The sequence below is a fragment of the Arachis stenosperma genome, chromosome 1, assembly GCF_014773155.1.
Source record: "Arachis stenosperma cultivar V10309 chromosome 1, arast.V10309.gnm1.PFL2, whole genome shotgun sequence".
Lineage (NCBI taxonomy): Eukaryota > Viridiplantae > Streptophyta > Magnoliopsida > Fabales > Fabaceae > Arachis > Arachis stenosperma.
The window spans coordinates 97,757,754-97,766,886 of record NC_080377.1 but is presented as its reverse complement, the minus strand read 5'-3'; the positions used below and the strand labels follow the sequence as shown (position 1 = coordinate 97,766,886).

The 9,133-nt window shown below is 38.4% G+C and overlaps 1 long non-coding RNA gene and 1 other non-coding gene across 2 annotated transcripts; both read right to left on the bottom strand.

Annotated features, from left to right (window-relative positions):
- On the bottom strand, nt 1-108 carry LOC130952421 (small nucleolar RNA R71). Its single transcript, XR_009074606.1, has one exon. It is a non-coding gene; the product is annotated as a small nucleolar RNA R71 (small nucleolar RNA).
- Nucleotides 109-6,467: 6,359 nt separating this feature from the next.
- LOC130947186 (uncharacterized) lies at nt 6,468-8,903 on the bottom strand. The gene is made up of 4 exons (XR_009072592.1): nt 8,663-8,903; nt 8,185-8,290; nt 7,152-7,246; nt 6,468-6,617 (listed from the first exon to the last, which is right to left on the bottom strand). It is a non-coding gene; the product is annotated as an uncharacterized LOC130947186 (long non-coding RNA).
- Nucleotides 8,904-9,133: the final 230 nt, after the last annotated feature.

Genomic DNA, 9,133 nt, shown 5'->3' with positions numbered 1-9,133 from the left:
AAGCTTAGAGTGGAAGTCCAAACCTTCAGACAGAAGGATGGAGAATCCCTCTATGAAGCTTGGGAAAGATACAAACAATTAATCAGAAGATGTCCCTCAGACATGCTTTCTGAATGGAGCATCATAGGTATTTTCTATGATGGTTTCTCTGAACTATCCAAGATGTCTTTGGATAGCTCTGCTGGAGGATCTCTTCATCTGAAGAAGACGCCTACAGAAGCTCAAGAGCTAATTGAAATGGTTGCAAATAACCAATTCATGTACACTTCTGAAAGGAATCCTGTGAACAATGGGACTAGTCAGAAGAAAGGAGTTCTTGAGATTGATGCTCTGAATGCCATACTGGCTCAGAACAAGATATTGACTCAACAAGTCAATTTGATTTCTCAAAGTCTGTCTGGAATGCAAAATGCACCAAGCAGTACTAGGGATGCTTCATCTGAAGAAGAAGCTTATGATCCTGAGAACCCTTCAATGGAAGAGGTGAATTACCTAGGAGAACCCTATGGAAACACCTATAATTCTTCATGGAGAAATCACCCAAATTTCTCATGGAAGAATCAAGAGAGACCTCAACAAGGTTTCAACAATAATAATGGTGGAAGAAACCGGCTTGGCAATAACAAGCCTTTTCCATCATCTTCTCAGCAACAGACAGAGAGTTCTAAGCAGAATACTTCTGACTTAGCAACAATGGTCTCTGATCTAATAAAGACCACTCAAAGTTTCATGAACGAAACAAGGTTCTCCATCAGAAATTTGGAAGGACAAGTGGGTCAGCTGAGCAAGAAAATTACTGAACTCCCTCCTAGTACTCTCCCAAGCAACACAGAAGAAAATCCAAAAGGAGAGTGCAAGGCCATCAATATGGCCGAATATGGAGAGGAAAGAGAGGAGGTGGACGCCACGGAAGAAGACCTCAATGGGCGTGCACCAACCTCCTCTGAGTTCCCCAATGAGGAACCATGGGAATTTGAGGCTCAAAATGAGATCATAGAGATTCCATTGGACTTACTTCTGCCTTTCATGAGCTCTGATGAGTATTCTCCCTCTGGAGAGGATGAGTATGTCACTGAAGAGCAAGTTGCTAAATACCTTGGAGCAATCATGAAGCTAAATGACAAGTTATTTGGAAATGAGACTTGGGAGGATGAACCACCTTTGCTCACCAAAGAACTGGATGACTTGTCTAGGCAGAAACTGCCTCAAAAGAGGCAAGATCCTGGGAAGTTTTCTATACCTTGTACCATAGGCACCATGACCTTCAAGAAGGCCTTGTGTGACTTAGGGTCAAGTGTAAACCTCATGCCCCTCTCTGTAATGGAGAAATTAGGGATCTTTGAGGTGCAAGCTGCAAGAATCTCATTAGAGATGGCAGACAATTCAAGAAAACAAGCTCATGGACTTGTAGAGAATGTTTTGGTAAAAGTTGAAGACCATTACATCCCTACTGATTTCATAGTCCTAGAGACTGGGAAGTGCATGGATAAATCCATCATCCTTGGCAGACCCTTCCTAGCCACAGCAAAGGCTGTGATTGATGTTGATAGAGGTGAACTGATCATTCAAGTGAATGAAAAATCCTTGGTGTTTAAGGCTCAAGGATATCCCTCTGTCACCATGGAGAGGAAGCTTGAAGAGCTTCTCTCAAATCAGAGACAAACAGAGCCCCCACAGTCAAACTCTAAGTTTGGTGTTGGGAGGCCACAACCAAACTCTAAGTTTGGTGTTGAACCCCCACATTCAAACTCTAAGTTTGGTGTTGGGAGGTTCCAACATTTCTCTGAGAAAATATGAGGCTCCATGAGAGCCATCTGTCAAGCTACTGACATTAAAGAAGCGCTTGTTGGGAGGCAACCCAATGTTTTATAAATAACTATTTCCTTTTGTTATTTTATCTTTTTTGTAGGTTGATGATCATAAGAAGTCACAAAATCCATTGAAAAAGCAAAAACAGAATGAAAAACAGGAAGAAAAACAGCACACCCTGGAGGAGAAGAAGCTGGCGTTCAAACGCCAGTAATGCTAGCTGTTGGGCGTTTAACGCCCAGTCTGGCACCATTCTGGGCGTTTAACGCCAGAAAGGGGCACCAGACTGGCGTTAAACGCCAGTAAAGGGCAACAACCTGGCGTTAAACGCCAGGAATGGGCACCAGCCCGGCGTTTAACGCCAGAAATGGCTCAAAACGTGGATTTTGATGCCATTTGGTGCAGGGATGACTTTTCCTTGACACCTAAGGATCTGTGGACCCCACAGGATCCCCACAAACCCCTCACCTATCAAATCCCATCTCCCTCTTCACCACTCACCCCACTTACCTCACCATCCGAATTCAAACCACTACTTCTTCCCCTTTTGGCCTAACCACAAGGCCATCTCCCTCTCCTCCATTTCTTCTTCTTCTACTCTCTTCTTTCTTCTTTTGCTCGAGGACGAGCAAACCTTTTAAGTTTGGTGTGGAAAAAGCATTGCTTTTTGTTTTTCCATAACCATTTATGGCATCCAAAGCCGGTTCAACTGAGAAGGCATGACCTCAAGCCCATCACTAAGAAAAGGAAGGAGCAAACAAGAGACCCATCTCATCAAGAAATCCCTGAGATACCTCAAGGGATGCACTCTCCTCCACAAGACTACTGGGAGTAAATTAACACCTCCCTAGGAAAATTAAGTTCCAACATGGGACAACTAAGGGTGGAGCACCAAGAACATGCCATCCTCCTCCATGAAATTGGAGAAGATCAAAGGATCATGAGAGAGGAGCAACAAAGACAAGGAAGAGACATTGAGGAGCTCAAGCACTCCATAGGATCTTCAAGAGAAAGAAAGAGCCACCATCACTAAGGTGGACCCGTTCTTTAATCTCCTTGTTCTTTATTTTTCTGTTTTTCGAATTTTAGTGCTTTATGTTTATCCATGTTTGTGTCTTATGATCATTAGTGTCTTAGTGTCTATGCCTTAAAGCTATGAATATGAATCCATCACCTTTCTTAAATGAAAAACTGTTTTTATCACAAAAGAACAAGAAGTACAGAATTTCAAATTCATCTTTAAAACTAGCTTAATTAGTTTGATGTGGTGACAATACTTGTTGTTTTCTGAATGTATGCTTAAACAGTGCATATGTCTTTTGAATTTGTGGTTCATGAATGTTAAAATTGTTGGCTCTTGAAAGAATGATGAAAAAGGAGACATGTTACTGAGGATCTGAAAAATCATAAAAATGATTCTTGAAGCAAGAAAAAGCAGTGAATACAAAAAAAAAAGGGAGAAAGAGAAAAAGAAAGAAAAAGAAAGGAATAAAGTTGTGATCCAAGGCAATAAGAGTGTGCTTAAGAACCCTGGACACCTCTAATTGGGGACTCTAGCAAAGCTGAGTCACAATCTGAAAAGGTTCACCCAATTATGTGTCTGTGGCATGTATGTACCCGGTGGTAATACTGGAAGACAGAGTGCTTTGGGCCACGGCCAAGACTCAATAAGTAGCTGTGTTCAAGAATCATCATACTTAACTAGGAGAATCAATAACACTATCTGGATTCTGAGTTCCTAAAGAAGCCAATCATTCTGAATTTCAAAGGATAAAGTGAGATGCCAAAACTGTTCGGAGGCAAAAAGCTACTAGTCCCGCTCATCTAATTTGGAGCTTAGTTTCATTGATAATTTGGAGTCTATAGTATATTCTCTTCTTTTTATCTTATTTGATTTTCAGTTGCTTGAGGACAAGCAACAATTTAAGTTTGGTGTTGTGATGAGCGGATAATTTGTACGCTTTTTGGCATTGTTTTTAGTATGTTTTTGGTAGTTTTAGTTTAGTTTTTAGTATATTTTTATTAGTTTTTAATTAAAATTCACTTTTCTGGACTTTACTATGAGTTTGTGTGTTTTTCTGTGATTTCAGGTATTTTCTGGCTGAAATTGAGGGATCTGAGCAAAAATCTGATCCAGAGACTCAAAAGGACTGCAGATGCTGTTGGATTCTGACCTCCCTGCACTCGAAGTGGATTTTCTGGAGCTACAGAAGCCCAATTGGCGCGCTCTCAACGGCGTTGGAAAGTAGACATCCTGGCTTTCCATCAATATATGATAGTCCATACTTTGCCCAAGATTTGATGGCCCAAACCGGCGTTCAAAGTCACCCTCAGAATTCCCAGCGTTAAACGCCCAAACTGGCACAAGAATGGGAGTTAAACGCCCAAACTGGCACCAAAACGGGAGTTAAACGCCAAGAAGAGTCTCTACACGAAAAATGCTTCATTGCTCAGCCCAAAGCACACACCAAGTGGGCCCGGAAGTGGATTTTTATGTCATTTACTCATCTCTGTACACCCTAGGCTACTAGTTTCTTATAAATAGGACCTTTTACTATTGTATTTTTCATCTTTGGATTGTTTTTGATCCTTTGATCATCTTTGGACATCTAGTTCTTAGATCAGATCTTGGTTCTTCTGGTTCCCTCTCTGGGGCCGAAACCAATGATCACTTTTGTTCTTATGTATTTTCAACGGTGGAGTTTCTACACACCATAGATTAAGGTGTGGAGCTCTGCTGTACCTCGAGTATTAATGCAATTACTATTGTTCTTCTATTCAATTCCGCTTGTTCTTTGTCCAAGATATCACTTGTTCTTCAACATGATGAAGGTGATGATTGACGCCCATCACCATTCTCACTCATGAACAAAGTGACTGACAACCACTCTTGTTCTACACGCATCTGAGGCTTAGTGAATATCTCTTGGATTCTTTAATCGGAATCTTCGTGGTATAGGCAGGACCTGATGGCAGCATTCAAGAGAATCCGGAAGGTCTAAACCTTGTCTGTGGTATTCTGAGTAGGATTCAATGACTGAATGACTGTGACGTGCTTCAAACTCCTGAGGGCGGGGCGTAGTGACAGACGCCAAAAGAATCATTGGATTCTATTCCGGTCTGATTGAGAACCGACAGATGAATTCCGCTATGCTGTGACAAGAGCATATGCAATCGTTTTCAATGAGAGGATGGGAGGTAGCTGCTGACAACAGTGAAACCCTACACGAGCTTGCCATGGAAAGGAGTAAGAAGGATTGGATGAAGGCAGTAGGAAAGCAGAGAGACGGAAGGGAAGGCATCTTCATACGCTTGTCTGAAGCTCTTACACCAATGATATACATAAGTATCTCTATCTTTATCTTTATGCTTTATTCGTTCATCACTATACCCATTTGAGTCTGCCTGACTAAGATTTACAAGATGACCATAGCTTGCTTCATACCAACAATCTCCGTGGGATCGACCCTTACTCACGTAAGGTATTACTTGGACGACCCAGTGCACTTGCTGGTTAGTTGTGCGAAGTTGTAGTGATCACAATTTCGCGCACCACTAGCCAGAGAAGGAAAACTCGACAGATACATAACAGAGAAAGGAGAAGAGACCAGGAAGAGAAGGCGGGGAGACAACGAAGATCGGGCCGAACAAACCCCGCGAACCCCTGAAAGACATGTTCACATGATAAATGGAGGTTTTGCAGGCGGAGGAACATCCAAATCCTCGCGAAAAAGACACACTACAAGAAAACCAGGATTCTGCTACGCTTTTAAAGCGTGGCAAAAAGTGAAAAAAAGCGTAGCGATAGCTTTTCGCCACGCTTTTTGAGCAACCGGCACGCTTTTTAAAGGGTCACAACTGCTAGCGTGCCGGTTGCTCTATCGCCACGCTTTTGGTGACCTACAGCCACGCTTTTTTTGTCGCCACGCTTTTATCTATTGCCACACTTTTAAGCGTGGCTGTATGTGAGAAGATATGGCTACGCTTTTAAAGCGTGCCAATAGCTAGATACAGCTACGCTTTTAAAGCGTGACAACAGCGAGAGATATGGCTACGCTTTTAAAGGGTTTCAATAGCTAGAGATATAGCTACGCTTTTAAAGTGTGACAAACTCGCAAAAGATATGGCTACGCTTATAAAGCGTGACAATAGCACAATAGCAAGAGATACGGCCACGCTTTAAAAGCGTGGCAATAGCCTTATCAAATTCAAAAAAAAAAAATTTCTGACTTTACCTTCATCGTTGTACAATATAAATTTTCAGTCTCTTTTTTTTACCAAACTTATAAATATAGTGTGCAATTTTTATTACAAGACAAATCAAACAGTAATTAGTGACATAATTTTTCTATAATTATTTTATACATCAAAAAACTAATATTCAAATACAAAATAAAACTTGAGTTCAAAACTCTGATTTCAAAAAATTCTGCTCTGATTCTAGGGAGAGTTTCAAGCGTTTTGTCGCGCCGCCAAGAGGAAGATAGCTCTTTCATTATGGCATCAACATCGTACCTGCTCATCTCAAAGTTGGTTACTGCATTTCCACCTTGGAACTTTATAGCTGCTATATTATATGCCTAAGCAGCTTCCTCTTCAGTTGCTGTCAACCATGAATAAGAAAAGGATCAAGTGATAACATAAGATCAGCATATAGTATATGAAACTCAGCAATTTGAATAATCATCTTTGTTAACACGGGAACACAATGGAAAATGAAGGTGAAATACTTACTGAATGTTCCCAAGTAAAGATCTTTGTTTCCAGCAATGTGGCCAATTCTTGCTTGCCACCTACCTTGGTGATGCCTGCAAGATTAATTGGAAACAAGCATAAGATATAGGACCAAAGTATACGAGAAAAGATTATACATGTATTATTGAAGATATATTATTTGCACTCATGCATAGAACTGACGTGCATAAAATATTACTATATATTTTTGTATATATAATTAGTCCCTTGGCCAAGACTCCTCTGCTTTCTTTTTATTTTTTATTACTTTTGTTTTATATTCACAAATTGACTAGAAAATCCTAAATGCACTTTTCTTGGCACCTTAGTCTCAACATTTTACATAACAATGCAAGTAAAGCATATTCCTTTGACAACCAATTACCTAGATCCACTTTAGCAAAAAGATTGAGCATGCGATGCATATGTATATGCTCGTACGTACTTAGATAAATGAATATGAATTAAACATTATTACTTTAATAGAATAGCTAAATCTTTAGTCCCATCTCAACAAGCAAGGTTCCTTTCAGCTATAAACGTAGGATCATTTCATGCACACAAAGCAACTAAGAAAGGATCAAAAGCATAATACACAAGGAAGTGACCTTTACAGGGAAGTTGCTGGTAGCAGTGGGACCCCAATACTTTAAAGCTGCCAAATCATAAGCTCTCGCGGCCTTTTATTCTTTGTCATATCCACCTGATGATAACCATGACAATAATTTACAAATAAGTTTCAGAGAAAAAACTACCATATCTTAAAACAATGTATATAACTGTGCAAAAAACTACCATTACATTATTGATTTTCATTTTATGCCCCTTCTCTAATGATTTTCAACTCTTAATAGGGAAGAAAGTTAAAAATAATCAGTGTACAACAATTTTTCATCACTTGAATGGGTTTTATTTATTAATAATTCCACCTAAAATCCCACACACACCTTGAGATTCGTTTTGTTGCAAAGTAGAGAAATATGAGGGCCTTGAAACATGCTAATGGTATCAAGACAAATTTCAGGTATCAATATCAAAACGGTGAACTTTATTTAATGTGGAACACCAACGAATCCAATGGCACTCATTTGAAATTGTTTAGACACTTGTCGAGCTTATCTTATAGGCAAATTTCCTGGGAATACTTCATTATAAATCCACAAAGATTAGTTATTAGTTACATTTTATATGATATCCATCTTGATATGGGAGACCGACATTGGATAATTTTGCATTAACTCACTTTTATCGTTATCAATTGCATGTGGAAATGATTTAACATATAATATAATTATTAATATTTCATTAAGAAACAACTTTTATTCATATTTTGTCTGACTTTTCCTGCTACTATTATTTTATACTACATTATATATATAAGTTGTCATACAATGTAAATATAAAGAATTTTACACTTTCATCTAATCAAATGTTACTTTTTGAATGATTTCAAGTAACTACGGCGGGAGTTAAAAATCCTACAGTTGAGCCTAATTACAGAATGACCAACTTCTAAGTTCTAACAATCAAGTCTAGTTTCACAATTTCACTCTTCTAATTTTATTTCTCTCTTTGCCTCTCCTATAGTTTAAGCTGTCAAACAAATTCAAAACAAGGAATCAAGTATGAAACTATGAATACCTTAACAACCCAATGCTTGTCAACAAGAAGATTTGGAGACCTCAAATCTCAATGGACAATGGGAGGATTGCTTGTATGCAAGTAATTCATTCCTTTAGCCTGAAAACTACAACGTAAATTCAGATGAGAGAATTAAAACTGCAAATAAATTTTGGATGTTTGGTGAGAATCGATTGACCCCTTAACCTTAGAGAACTTTTTGATGGTTCATTATAAAGGGGTTTACAATAATAAAAAAGCTAATATGTTCTGGCAATGTGCTACTTTTATTGGTTGGAGTAAGAATGCTCAAATTAAAAGTTAATGCTTAAAATATATTTTCCAAACCCTTTGATAAACAGAAAAGGCTTGAATATCTAAATAAACACGTTAAAAAGCTTTATGGCAATATATTAAAAACATGATTCCTGCTTGTCTAAGCTAATGCTTAAAATAGTTTTGTATAGATAATTGGAGTAGTATATTTAATGCCACTCACCCAAAGTGCTGGTAAGGCACATAACCTTCTCCATGGCCCTCCAAGCACCTCTCATCTCCAAATACCTCTTCAGCCTGACCTGAAAAGAATAATGGTAAAAACAGTAGCATAACTAGAAAATGCTTTAAAACCACTGCAAAAGCAACAGATACCAACTAAATAGAGAAATAAAAAAGAAGTTCAAAAGTTCAAAATTATTACTAACAATACAAGAGCTTTACTTGTCATGAATTGAACTGATTAATTTTCTTTTAGAAGATATTCATTTCACCATCTTCAAATCAGCTGCAGAAACCAATTTAAAATAACCAAAATGAAGATATAGTGAGCCAGTAGAAAATCATTATTAAGCTGCAGTAATTAATACCCAAATGAGTTAATAAAGTAGAAAAAAAATGCTCTTGACTAATAACTCTATATGCGTTCAATTCTTATTTAAAGTGACAGCAAGATAATACATCAAACACACTA